Consider the following 13,392-nt stretch of genomic DNA (forward strand, 5'->3'; position numbering starts at 1 on the left):
TAACAATAATAATAATAATAAAATAATAATAATAATAATAATAATAATAAAATAATAATAATAATAATAATAAAATAATAATAATAATAATAAAATAATAATAATAAAAATAATAATAATAAAAATAATAATAATAATGATAATAACAATAATAACAATAATAATAATAATAATAAAATAATAATAATAATAATAATAATAATAATAATAATAATAATAATAATAATAATAATAATAATAAAACTTAATACAAATCTGATTCTTTTGAGTTTTCAAATGAAAGGTTGTGCCCATATTATAACGAATTATTTTTTTAGTACTATAAACCTTTTACAACCCCTGCAGAAATTGAAATTTGGGAACTATTTATTAATTGCGATCTAATACCTGTTGTTAGAATTTCACAAATATCAGAGACATTTGAATTTTCACAAAAGGTTTCTGCACCCTTTTTATACCTTTTTATACAGAACAAAATAAAACTAAATATAACTCACATTACTTTCCTTTACGCCAAGTAGCTGTATTCCAACATTCATAACGATTGGTCAATCAGTTTAAGAATTAAGTTTTTACATACATATATAAACATGTACTGTTTAGTGTTTAATTTTACTTTAGTCGAACTTCTCAGAAATCAAGAGCCCCTTTCTTACGGCTAATACTTGATCTCTATAATGAGATACATACATATTCGAATATTCGATTAAAGCTCTCCTTTACATCTCAAACACTAGGTTAGTAAAGAAGTTGAAGACATAAGTTTGCTCTCCGTAATTGATCATTTTAAAATTTTATAGTATATCTTTCTTGTGATCTCTTGGTCTTACCAGATTCCAAGACAAGAATACATCTAGTCTGGTGGAGCTTAGTGTTGTTACCTGAGGTAACGTCACTTGGAGAAGGTGCATCATTCCTCGTTAAAATCAGTGTAAGTTTGTGCTACGAATTCTACAGGGTGGCCCAGAAAAATGTAGTAGTGATGAAGAAAATTCATTGTAAAAATTACTTGTAATTTTATCAAAAGATGCTGGAAGTGCTCCTATGCATTTCTGGGCACATTTAACAACGTTTACAAATACTGCCTGTTAGCGTTGGTAATGTTCTAATTTAGTTGGTCTAGATTGTGAGGATTATTTGCATAAACTTTTTGTTTTAAAGTTCCCCCAAAGATAAAAATCACATGATGACAAGTCTGGAAAACGTGGTGGCCATAAGCCTTTGCTTATTATTCTCTCTTCCGTAAGCATGTCATGAATTCGTGTCAGTGATCTGTGAGACGTGTGGCATGTAGCGCCATTTTGTTGAAAAAAGAATTGCATTTTGTCTTGTGATGTCAGTTGGTCGGTAAGAGAAAGAGTAGAGAGATCGGACTACTTTTAAGTGGGCCGCTTAATCTGAAAAAAATATTAGAGAAAGAATATATATCGGGCTACTTTTAAGTAGGCCACCCTGTATGTTATTTTGAATATTTAGTCAGTGTTTACTTTCAAAGAAGGTCTCATTCAAGGGTGACCTGACAAATCCCTGTACAGAGAAACCTTAGACATTCGAGGATAGTGTTTAGTAGACATTCAAGTTCTCCCCATATACACATATCTAACTTTATATGGATAGAGATAGGCTGGCGTGACAGTGGCTTAATAATTAACAATATGGACTGAAGACTTGAGTGTGCTAAGTTAGAATCCAGTTCGTTCTACAGTAGCATTTTCATCAAACCAACACTTGATCTTGTGTCTAACCTCCTGAAATGGAGGTAAATAAAACAGAGATAAGCTAAACAATACAAAAGAGTAGATGTTTTATAGAATTTTTGTTTGATTATGTATATGCGCTGTAACACTAGCTGAAACCACTATCAATAATTTCCCCCACTCTTTATCTGTGCCTGGGCTTAAACGTAGATTCCATGAACAAAGTTTCTTTCTTAGGACTGCACGGCTGTGGAACTGTCTTCCGTTTGTCTGCTTTTCAGCTGACTACAATATTGTTGTCTTCAATCCCAATATAAACAAGTTCTTGATGAGCCGTTCCACTTAAGTTAACAAATTTACCGAATTTCTATTACTAACGATTACTATATTGTCCAATTGACTACTGTACACTCTTTAACCCTTATCCTTGAGTGGCGTCTGAGCCCTTATTAGTGGTGATTCCTATGTAAAAAAAAAAAACAGATTATGTATTTGCACTGTAACGCATTTTTTTTTCATATACAGTATATTGAAAAGGTTAAATGCCATTTTTCGATATTTTAAATATGTGAATACAAACTGAAACTAAGTAAGCCGCTAGAGCGTTGTTGAAATCATCCGTTCAGGTCACCCAAACAGGCTATCCCACGGCGTCGGAGTTTCTAAGGCAGGTACTTAATCATAATGTCCATTTCCTTAACATTTGTATATGTGTTGAGCCCCACTTATCATACAGACAACTTGAGTTTCGTTGTGTTAAGCAGGACTCGTGCATCCGAGAAAATTCAGGAAACAAGAATCGCAACTCCAGAAGAAAATGGACCGGAAAGTGGCCGGAAAGATTATTTCCACCCAAAATGCTAACGAGACAGAAAAGAGTAGATGGATTACTGCTGCTTATCGTCTATAAGAATTCATTTCCCCTCTTTTCTTGCTGCAAGCGATTTCTTATTAGTTTTACTAACAGCTCTCTTAAACATTATTAAAAAAAGAGCAGTACAAATATACATGGACATGAACAGAGGAAAGCACAGTAAGTATAATTCTCTCTCTCTGTCTCTGTCTGTATATATATATATATATATATATATATATATATATATATATATATATATATATATATATATATATACTAGCATGAGTGTCCGTTGTTGCCCGGGTTTTTGGAGGTGTATGTTGAGCAAAAAAAAAAAAAAAAATTGGTAGTAGGAAGGCAGGCTCAAACACGTACGCAAAGGAGGAAAAGAACGGGGAAAAAACCTGACGTCTTTGCTGTTACGACCAACGCCAAACCGGAAGTGACTTAAGTTTTAGTTAAGGTTAGAAAATCGAAAGGAGAGGATGACTTTAGAAAATATAGGCGAAAAAAGCGACCCCTCCCTGTATAAAAGTGCCCAGTTGAAGGTGAAGATATTAATGTTTTTAGCCAATTTTTCGATATTTGTCATCTGAACAGTCGAACTTCAAAACGATACTGATCTTGTAAAAATCCGTCGCCTTTATCGAAAGTTTTAGGCAGACATGCATGCATACATACATACATACATACATACATGGTGATTGTCACTTCTTGACAGAAGAAGACCATCTTTCCCTTGCTTTATTGTTGATTACTCATTCATTTTCATGTATTTTTGAAATATTTTAAAAAAATTATATGCACATATATACACTTATACACACATGCGTATATACATGTGGAGATGTGATCAGGTGCATGATTTCCTATTTTCTGTGGGAACAAAAGTGGCTTTTCAGACCATTCCTGCTCTTACACACTCTGTTGCAAAGGTCAGCTCCGGATAAAGTCATTTTACCGCTGACAGATTTTTCTTCCGGATATCACGCTTCATTTTTGCATGCTCATATTTTTTCTTCTCAAACTATCACAGCCATGATAGACCAAGGAACGCCACTTTTTACGATCATTGGAAGCACTTTCCCAATTGAACACGTCAATACCAATATTATCTTTGATGTTTTCCTTAAAGCGTTTCCTCGGTTTATGTTGTGGACGCTTTCCTTGTGTAATTTCACCATAGAACAGGCGCTTTGGCAATCTATCGTCGTCCATCCTTGTCAGATGTCCAGCACACCTCATCTGGTTACGTATAATCAACTTCTTGATACAAGGTACGTCAGCCCGCATAAGAACATCCATATCAGGTATAAAAGTGCTCCACCTGATGCCCAGAATGTGTCTCAGGAATTTCTGGTGCACTCTCTCCATGACTTTTATGTGTCTACCATAAGTTGTCCAGGCCTCAGAAGCGTAAAGCAGGGATGGTAAAATACAAGATTAATAGACACTGATCTTTGTATGAATAGCTATACCCCTGTCAGACCATACTCGCTTCTCTAAGCCACCAAACACCTTAGTGGCACGCTGTATCCAATAATTGACCTCAGCATCCAAGGTTCCATCTATGGGAGAGTACTACCCAAATACACAAATGTGTCAACCACGGCAAGTCTCTGGTTGTTGACAAAAATATTTGGTTTCACATACAAACTACCGGGTGGAGGTGTGAACATGACCATAGTCTTCTTTAGACTAATAGTAAGTCCAAAAGACGCACATACCCCCGAAAACAGATCCATGATACCCTGCATATCCCTCTCACCATGGGCCACGAGATCGGCGTCATCCACATAAAGCAATTCACGAACCAGGTGCTGAAAGGTCCTTGTAGAAACATGAAAACGACGAAGATCAAAGACCCTATCTGTGGTTCTGAAATGCAAATAAACACCTAGAGAACATTCCCTAAAGGCACACGATAACATAGTTGCAAAATAAACTGAAAAAAGTGTAGGTGCTAGGATATCACCCTGCTTCACACCATTGTCAACCGAGATGGGTTCTGACAGGCATCCGTTGAAGTTCAGGCGAGCCTTCATATTAGTGTGGAGCCCCCTGAGTAATCGTAGAAATTGAGGTGGGCATCCCAACTTCCCCAGAATTATCCATAGGGCACTTCTGTTCACCGTATCAAAAGCCTTAGTCAAATCAACAAAAACCTGATAAAGCGAACCACAGTGTTCAGTACATTTCTCCTGCAACCGCCGAGCAGAGAAGATTATGTCCGATGTTCCTTTGTCCGGACGAAAGCCACTTTGGCTTTCTGGAATGACGGATGGACAAATATACTTTAATAATCTATTGAGTAGAACTCTGGAAAATACTTTGCCAACTGCTTCCAACAAACTTATTCCACGATAACTTCCACAGTCGGTCCTGGACCCCTTTCCCTTGTACAGTGATATAAGAATTGCATCAACCCAATCCTGATGGACGGGAACACCCTTCCAGACATCAGTGATAAGATGAAAAATTTCATGAACAAGTTTATCACCCCCATGTAAGAGGACTTCCACAGGAATACCATCAAGCCCTGGAGCCCTCCCAACGTTCACTTCCTTGATTGCATCTCTAATTTCATTCTCAGATAGGAACACAGACATTTCATGGATAAGCTTCTATTGTGATAAAAATTCATTGATGACGTCCTCATCAACATTATAGGGGTTGTCAAAGGGATCAGAATAATGCTCGGTTCAACGAAGGAGAATCTTGTTAGGATCTTTTATAAGGGCAATTCCATCACTTGAGAGTAGGGGAGATGTAGATAGTGTTTGAGGATCAAAAACTTTTTAAGCAAATGGTACATGCGTTTGAGGTCTTTACAATCAAAAGCCATCTAGATTTGGTTGGCGAGTTTAGCCCACCACTGATTCTTCATTTGGCGGAGTCGCTTTTGGAGAATACCCTTGTTTGCTTTAAGTGACTGTTGGAGGGAATCTCGACCTCCATGAGAGGCAGACAACATCTTATGGTGCAACTCATTTTTAGCACTTAAGAGTTGAGTAATTTCAGAATCATTATCATCAAACCAATCCTGATGTTTAGATTTGCGGAAGCCAAGAACATCTACACTTATTTCATAGATTGTATTTTTAAAATGCGCCCACGGCCCATCAAAATCAGCAGAATTAAATACGGATCAAAGCTTTTCACGTGCACTTGGATAATCCAGCCTGGACTAATCAACCCGCCTGAGAATCCCAACACCACCTTACCTACACTTTCTCCTTATACAGATTTCCAACTTCCCGCGTACCAAAAAGTGATCTGTGCCGTATTCAGCTCCACGCATAACACGCACACTACAAACGTCCCGTAAATCTGCCTTCCTGGAAATAATGTAATCAATCAAGTGACTTTGTTTTGAACGAGGATGGGACCAGGTAAACCTATGGACCTCTTTGTGGCTGAAGAAAGTGTTACAGATAGCAAGGTCAAACTGAGTGCATAGATGGAGAAGATGCAGACCATTACTGTTGACCCTACCTACACCAAACCGGCCGAGTGAGTCCCAGGTGTGATGATCTTTGCCAACCCTTGCATTTAGATCACCCATGAGTAAGATCTTCTCAGATAAAGGAATAGAGGAAATGGTACGACTGAGATCTCGGTAAAACGCCGTGATAGTCATCATGACCCATGGTAGGGGCATACACAGATAAAATTGTCATATACCTATTGTGTGCAAGAGGGAAGCGCATCATCATAATTCTGTCACTTACACAGATTGGCTGTTCAATCCTCTCCACCAAATCAGAACGCACTGCAAAGCCAATTCCACCTGCTCGTCTCAGCCCCGATGGTTTCCCTTTCCAAAAAAGGTGTATACCGAGCCCACTTCCACCAATTGATCCTCACTACTCAATCGTGTTTCAGACAATGCCGCAGTGTCTATGCTGTACCTAGCGAGCTCTCTTGCAACAATAGCTGTCCTACGCTAGTCTTTCACTATCCAGGACATCTAGCAAAGTTCTCACATTCCACGTAGCAACAGTTAATTCCTCTCCTGATAAAATTTTGATTTTCCTTGTTTATTATTTTTCCTCAACTTTATCATGTTTCTCCTGCAAATATAGAGCAGCCACCGACCACAGGAAGCCGACCAGCTAATAAAAGGGTAGACAATTTATAGGTCACTTTTTTTAGACCCTTCCCAAATTCATGGGTGAGCAGTGTATCCCTAGAAAAGGCTGCTCAACCGCCAGATCATCCACCGAAGTTGCTTCCACCCTGTAAGCGATTTAGTCGACGATGTTAGATAAATCACTGGCCGCCTATGTGCATATTTGCAGCTATGCACTTCCAGCCCCCTAAGCCTGTGCACGTCGCCACTCACCCATCGCCATAGGACTTTTACTTTTTTGTTTTTCTTCGAAAGATATCTGCACATAACGATCGCGACACAACATGCTTATGCTACACATATTGCACCCCCTCGCACCCTACCACTGGTTGCACAGTGACAAACTGAAACAATGAGATGACTGAGCAGTGGCATAGTGTGGGTGTTTTATTATCACGGAGTTTTAACCTCTCCGGCAGCTGGATATATACACACACACATACACATAAGCAAGCAAACATGCATATATATATATATATATATATATATATATATATATATATATATATATATATATATATCCCTAGTTCTCACAATATAGTAACCCTCAGGACTTGAGAGGGAGGCTAACAGGTACTACACCTTGCCCAAGGGTGACCTGAAACTATGCAAGGCAGAGGCGTTCATCTCCCTGAGGTAGTAGGTATACCCGCATACCCGAAAAAATACATACATACATACATACATACATACATACATACATACAGCCTTTGATACTTTACACGACCTGTCGCCACAGTTGATTGAAAATTTCTTGGGGCGACTAAAAGTCGTAAATCACTCGCCCGCCAGTTGATAAAATTTCTTTAAATAAAGAAACAGGAAAAACTCATTTGTTTTACGACTCTCAAATATGCGGTGACTTAGAATGACCTATGTCTCATCATTTGTGAATTCTTTCATCTCTAGCTGTGAGACCGTTGGAATATCGAATTGAAAAAAGTGTGGTCACGCTAAAGGTCAACAAGAGGTCAAATTTACAACTTTTTCGTGCAGTCAAAATGTCGCCTTCATTTAGCTCTCTGATTTTGAAATTCATTTGGGAAAAAATTCTTCGACGCTACAACTACATACATTTCATGCTTACAAAAGTAAAGACGAACATTTGAAAGAGGAAAAAACGCATCGTTCCATCAAGCACGCATCGAAAATTAAATTATACAACAAATAAGTAATCATATTTTTCTCAATTATATAAATTCAGATATTTGCATGCTCTTTTTTGCGCAACTTTCAAAAATCATCGATATCCAATTTTAAAAATAATATTTAAATTTAAGAATGTTGTTCCGAGGTGAATTCTTTGTTTTAATAGAAACTAAAGAAACCAATTGCTGTTCTATATCAAAGTTTTTTTTCCATAAATTACAAAGAAAAATTGACCGTTTAAATTTTAAAAAGATATTAAACCATGCCGATTTTCTAAGAAATATAGTTATTTCAGCTAAATGGTATTTTTTTTGAATATCTGAGATTTCGGGTTACGCAGATCTTGTACCAGGAGATTTCAGTCCACAGTCGTGAAAAGTTTTTTTCAACACCCACGGTTTAGGCTAGATATTTAAATTTTTGTATGAAATTTTACGACATAATTTGGGTATCGGAAGAATAGTTTGTTGATATTTTTATTAAGAATAAAGAAGAAAAATATAATTGAATTGTTGTAAAATTATTCACTATTATTGACTGAAACAAAGACATAAAGGTCGGACGAGTAAAAATATTTTGGGGCGAGTAAATTTTCCCTCACACTCGACCGGCGGTCGAGTGATTTTTTTCAAATCTCAAAGACTGCATACATCCATATATTGGTAACTCAAATTTTCGACCCAAACCGATCAAAAAAGCTTGCCCTATCTCTGAATACCCTTTATGTAAAATTTAAAATGTTTAGACCAGAAATTGTCTGAGTAATTTGGTAGAGACCGTAGCGGTCATTTTTTTTAAAAACTTTGACCCCTCTTATGACCCCTTAACATTTATTGTTTTGGGCTCAAATCAAGTTTTTAAGTTAGATTCATGTCCAAGGAACCTATATCTAAAATTTCAATTGTTTAGATCCAAAATTGTCGGAGGAGTTTGGCAGGGTTCTCAAAGTTCATAGCATTGAACTTTGATTCCTTAACAGCCAAATTTCTGTCCGAAAGCCGATTAAAAAGATTTTCCCAAATCTCAGTACCCTGTATATCAAATTTCGAGTCTATAGACTGAAAATTGACAGTTATTGTGTAGGGAAATGTACACAAACACACACACACACACACACACACACACACACACACACACACACACACACACACACTTCAACTAATTTTTGGTCTATACATTTGAAACTAGATATATAAGGGATTTGGATCAGTGAAACCAATTCGTTTTTTTTTTAGCAGGAAAAAATGTTTTAAGGAGGCAAAATTGAATATTTAAAACTTGGTAGGTGTAAGTCGATTGAACGTGTTCCTCCTACGTATGCACAAACATACATTATAACGTTTAACTGCGTTAATTTTTAAAGTTTTGATATGCGTGAATCCTTATGTCATATGGTAGTTAATATCATTGAAGAGTTAAATATTTTGATTTCGATTCTAGTTGATGGCACCTAAGTGATTAAAAAAAAACTTTTGAAATTACTGCAATATATTAGGTACAATATAATAATTAATAGAGAATTGGCTCTATAATAATAAATACGAAATTAATTGCATGAATTAAAATATTATATTGAAAGATATTTTACGATCGGGCGGCGGCCTGTTAATAAAAATCCAAAATGTCCGGCGGCCTGTTAATAAAAATCCAAAATGTAATTTTTTGTACTTAAATGTAGTTTCAGTTATCATTTTTGTATTCATGCATTGAACGACCCGTTTTCCTGTGAATGTTGTCTCGGCATGTTCCGGCAACTTACGTAATTCTCCGGAATTTGGCGAAAGGCTCAGCCAATGAAAAATCGCTCTACCTGATGACGCTCTACCAGACGACAATACAAACTACCGAGCTGAGCAACTTCCTTCCACTTCATCTAACTCTTCTGATCCCTCTTTGCCGTCTGCGGTTGTCTTTCAGCCAACCGTAAAATATATTCCCAAGAAATATTCCACTCCTTTACCTTTACAGAAATAAGGCATAGAAACCCCAAGACATTTTTTATACGAAAAAAAAATGTTTAAACCCATCCTCTCCCAAAAATACAAAAATCACCTTTAAACACTAAACATTCTTACAAAAATACCCCCTTAAAAGACATTTCTTAAAAAAAAAAAATTAAATACAAAAAACAATCAAAAATATTCTAAAAACTTTTCTCACAAGAAAATGTTTTCATATGTTGATAAATATTATTTTACAAATTAAAAAAAAAAAAAAAAAAAAAAATCCTTCGTGAAACTTACCGTAAGTTGATTTTTTTTTTATTTTCATTTATTTTATTTCCATTTTTCTTCATGGAAATTATACGATAAATGCTGATATGATGATGATCTTGATTATTTTTTCAAGCGTTCCTAAATTTGATCAGCACTCTGTATATTCCGGTTGTTTACACAAGCTACCGGAATATACCAACGAAATACTACCGAAAAAACGGGCCGTCCACTGCATATTTTAAGATAGAAGAGTAAAAATTATTTTGGTTTACTATCGGTACTCAGATTTTTTTTTTTTTTTATGTAGTTGCAAAACTTTTCATCAGAGCCGTATTTATTATATGCCTGTGTATATATTCATGTATACTCATGTTTACACTATAGAAATATAAACGAGAAGATATCGCAAGCGTATCAGTAAAATCGACTGAGAATCTCGATAATTGGACGCAATTTCTACGCCATTAATGAATGCTCGATCTTGAATGTTTGAAGCCAATGTTTACAGCTGCCCGTTTTCAAAAGGAGACGGAATTTCTTTTCCGTCCACGGATTCACTTTTCCCGCGTTCCTTTTGAGACGACGTCCTTTTGCCCGAGATCAAAATGCCAAACCGCGACGGACAACCGTTACAAATTGATTTCGGCGTAAGCGGTCTGTTGGAGTGGCTTCGATGTCTTCAGACGAAACTGTACAAAAGCCTGGAAACGAAAGTGTGTCAATTGAGAGCGCGAAACAACGCATACAGCACCACGCAATACAAATAGCGGGTTTGTATTACAATCTACAGAGGTACGAAAAAGTTGTAAAAAAACACAAAATAACAAAACAAACAAAGCATATATATATATATATATATATATATATATATATATATATATATATATATATATATATATATATATATATAGCAAAACTGAATAAGATTTTAGTATTTTTATTTAATGTAAAATGTTTATTCGATTCGAAAAACAAGTAATATTGAGAGCTATCAGAGAACAAGAAAAAATGGCTGCGATATCTCTGTATGTAAAATTATGTAAAATTTGAAATGTTTGGATCCAAAGTTGGCTGAATAGCTTGCCAGAGACTGCAAAGGTCAACTCTTTTGAACATTAATCTCTTAGCAGCCAAATTTTTGGCCCAAAACTGATTAAAAGCTTGCCCTATGTCTGAATACACTTTATGTAAAATTTCAAATGTTTAGACCAGAAATTGGCTGAATAATTTGGTAGAGACCGCAGAGGTCAACCTTTTTAAAACTTTGACCCCAATTTTAGTCCCTTAACATTTATTGTTTTGAGATCAAATCAAATTAAAAAGTATCCATGTCCAAGTAACCTACGTTTAACATTTCCAGAGTTTAGACCTAAAATTGGTGGAGGAGTTTGGTAGAGTTTTCAAAGGTCAAATCGTTGCACTTTGACTCCCTGACAGCCAATCTTCTGGCCGAAAACCGATTAAAAAACTGATTAAAAAATTTCTCAAATTTCAATACCTCTTATGTCAAATCTCGAGTTTGTAGACTGAAAATTGACAGAGTAGTTTGGTAGGGAACGGTACACACAGACACACACAGACACAGACAGACAGACAGACACACACACACACACACACACACTTATGTCTGTTTTTAGTTTAATAGCAAACCGTTTAAAGTTAGTAAAATATTATCTGTTAAAAAGTTATTTTCTATTTTCTGTTAGTAAAAAAAACCAAAAAACAGCCGTTTGTGTGTTTTAGTTAAGAATCGATATTTATGTTAAGAATCGATATTTTGGTTTAGTTTGAACAGAACTTTTCAACTTAGTATAAGATTTCCTATTTTGTAAGAATAAAACTTAATTACTGTTTTTATCTTTTGTTTTGACATAAAATCTAGATAGAGAACTTTTAAAAATAAGTTTCTTACGATATACCTAGACATCATGCTACGAGACCATTGTGAGTTGTTCCGTAATTTATTCCAGTATTATGAAAAGTGATTAAATTATGAATAACCAGACGGCACTGCTGAAATATAACCATTCTAATATTCCGTTATTCCTTGATTATTCCAGAACGTCAGGTATAACGTAAGTAAAAATCAAGGAGCGTTTGTTATTTATTTTTAAAGTTTAGTCTGTGAGAAATAGTATGAGTAGAAGTGAAATAATAGACAGTGGCTTAATAGTAATTATACGTGTGTCTCCATCTGGCTTAATTTAAGTTCGTTCGGTTTTCTTCTCTCGCGCTCCGTAATTCCACATTCTACCTATCTTTATAACTCCCGTCACCTTGTGGGTTTGTAAGAGATCGCTATCTTAAAAAAAGACAAAAGTAAGTGCAATACTCCATTAAGCAGAATAAATAGATCCACAGTAAAAGAGATGAAGGATTTGCAATACAACCTTATTATAAAACAATATTTTGCCAACAGTCCAATGGAAATTGGTGAAGGTAATAGAGAGAAATGGTAGGAAAATCGATCCGTTTGTCTTTAGCAAAATGTTAGATGACAAAGGTAAACTAATAGATAAACCAGATTGTCTCGAAAGACCAATGCACAAATCTGTGTTATTGCTTAAAGCATGAAGAGAAATTTGATGGAACCATAAAGTTCATACAAACTGTGATGGTGGGCATGTAACAGTTCAAACAGTAACATACTTTCTATAGGCATCTAGTATTATAAAAGTGACATATTCTGCTAACATAATGTTTGAATAGCACAGGTGGAACACTTGTAAATAATTTATGACCAGAAAGAGATGGAAAGTTTTGTATGCATTTGTTGTGCGTCCCTATGTATTTTCTATTTGTTTTATGTATTTTTATGTATTTTGTTTTATTATTTTATTTTATTTCACGATAATTTGTGATCACTGTATCGAAGAAGGGAAATGGATACAAGCAATATTAAGCATCCGTATATATATATATATTGTCCCATAACGACAGCCTCCAAGGTTTTCCTTATATATATATACCGTTGCTTAATTTTGCTATATATATATATATATATATATATATATATATATATATATATATATATATATATATATATATATATATATATATATAATTGCATAAACATATTTTTTCCTAATCAAGTAACTTTAGTGTAAGAGTTGAATTGTCTTTCATCAGTATTAATTCAAGCGGAATTTTTTTCTAACAACTTAAACATGTGAAAAATATAAAGGGTACGTTTTGTTTATTTGCTATAATAAAATTTAAGAGTCTGAATAATATTCTACTTTTAAGATATACTGTTTAATTTAGTATAGGGGAAAATAAAAATGCTACCCTAATGCTCATTATAACAGTGGCACTTGAACTATTTCTGATGCATACAGTTAG

This window comes from Euprymna scolopes, chromosome 18 (genome assembly GCF_053919585.1).
Source record: "Euprymna scolopes isolate OS-2025 chromosome 18, ASM5391958v1, whole genome shotgun sequence".
Classification (NCBI taxonomy): Eukaryota; Metazoa; Mollusca; class Cephalopoda; order Sepiida; family Sepiolidae; genus Euprymna; species Euprymna scolopes.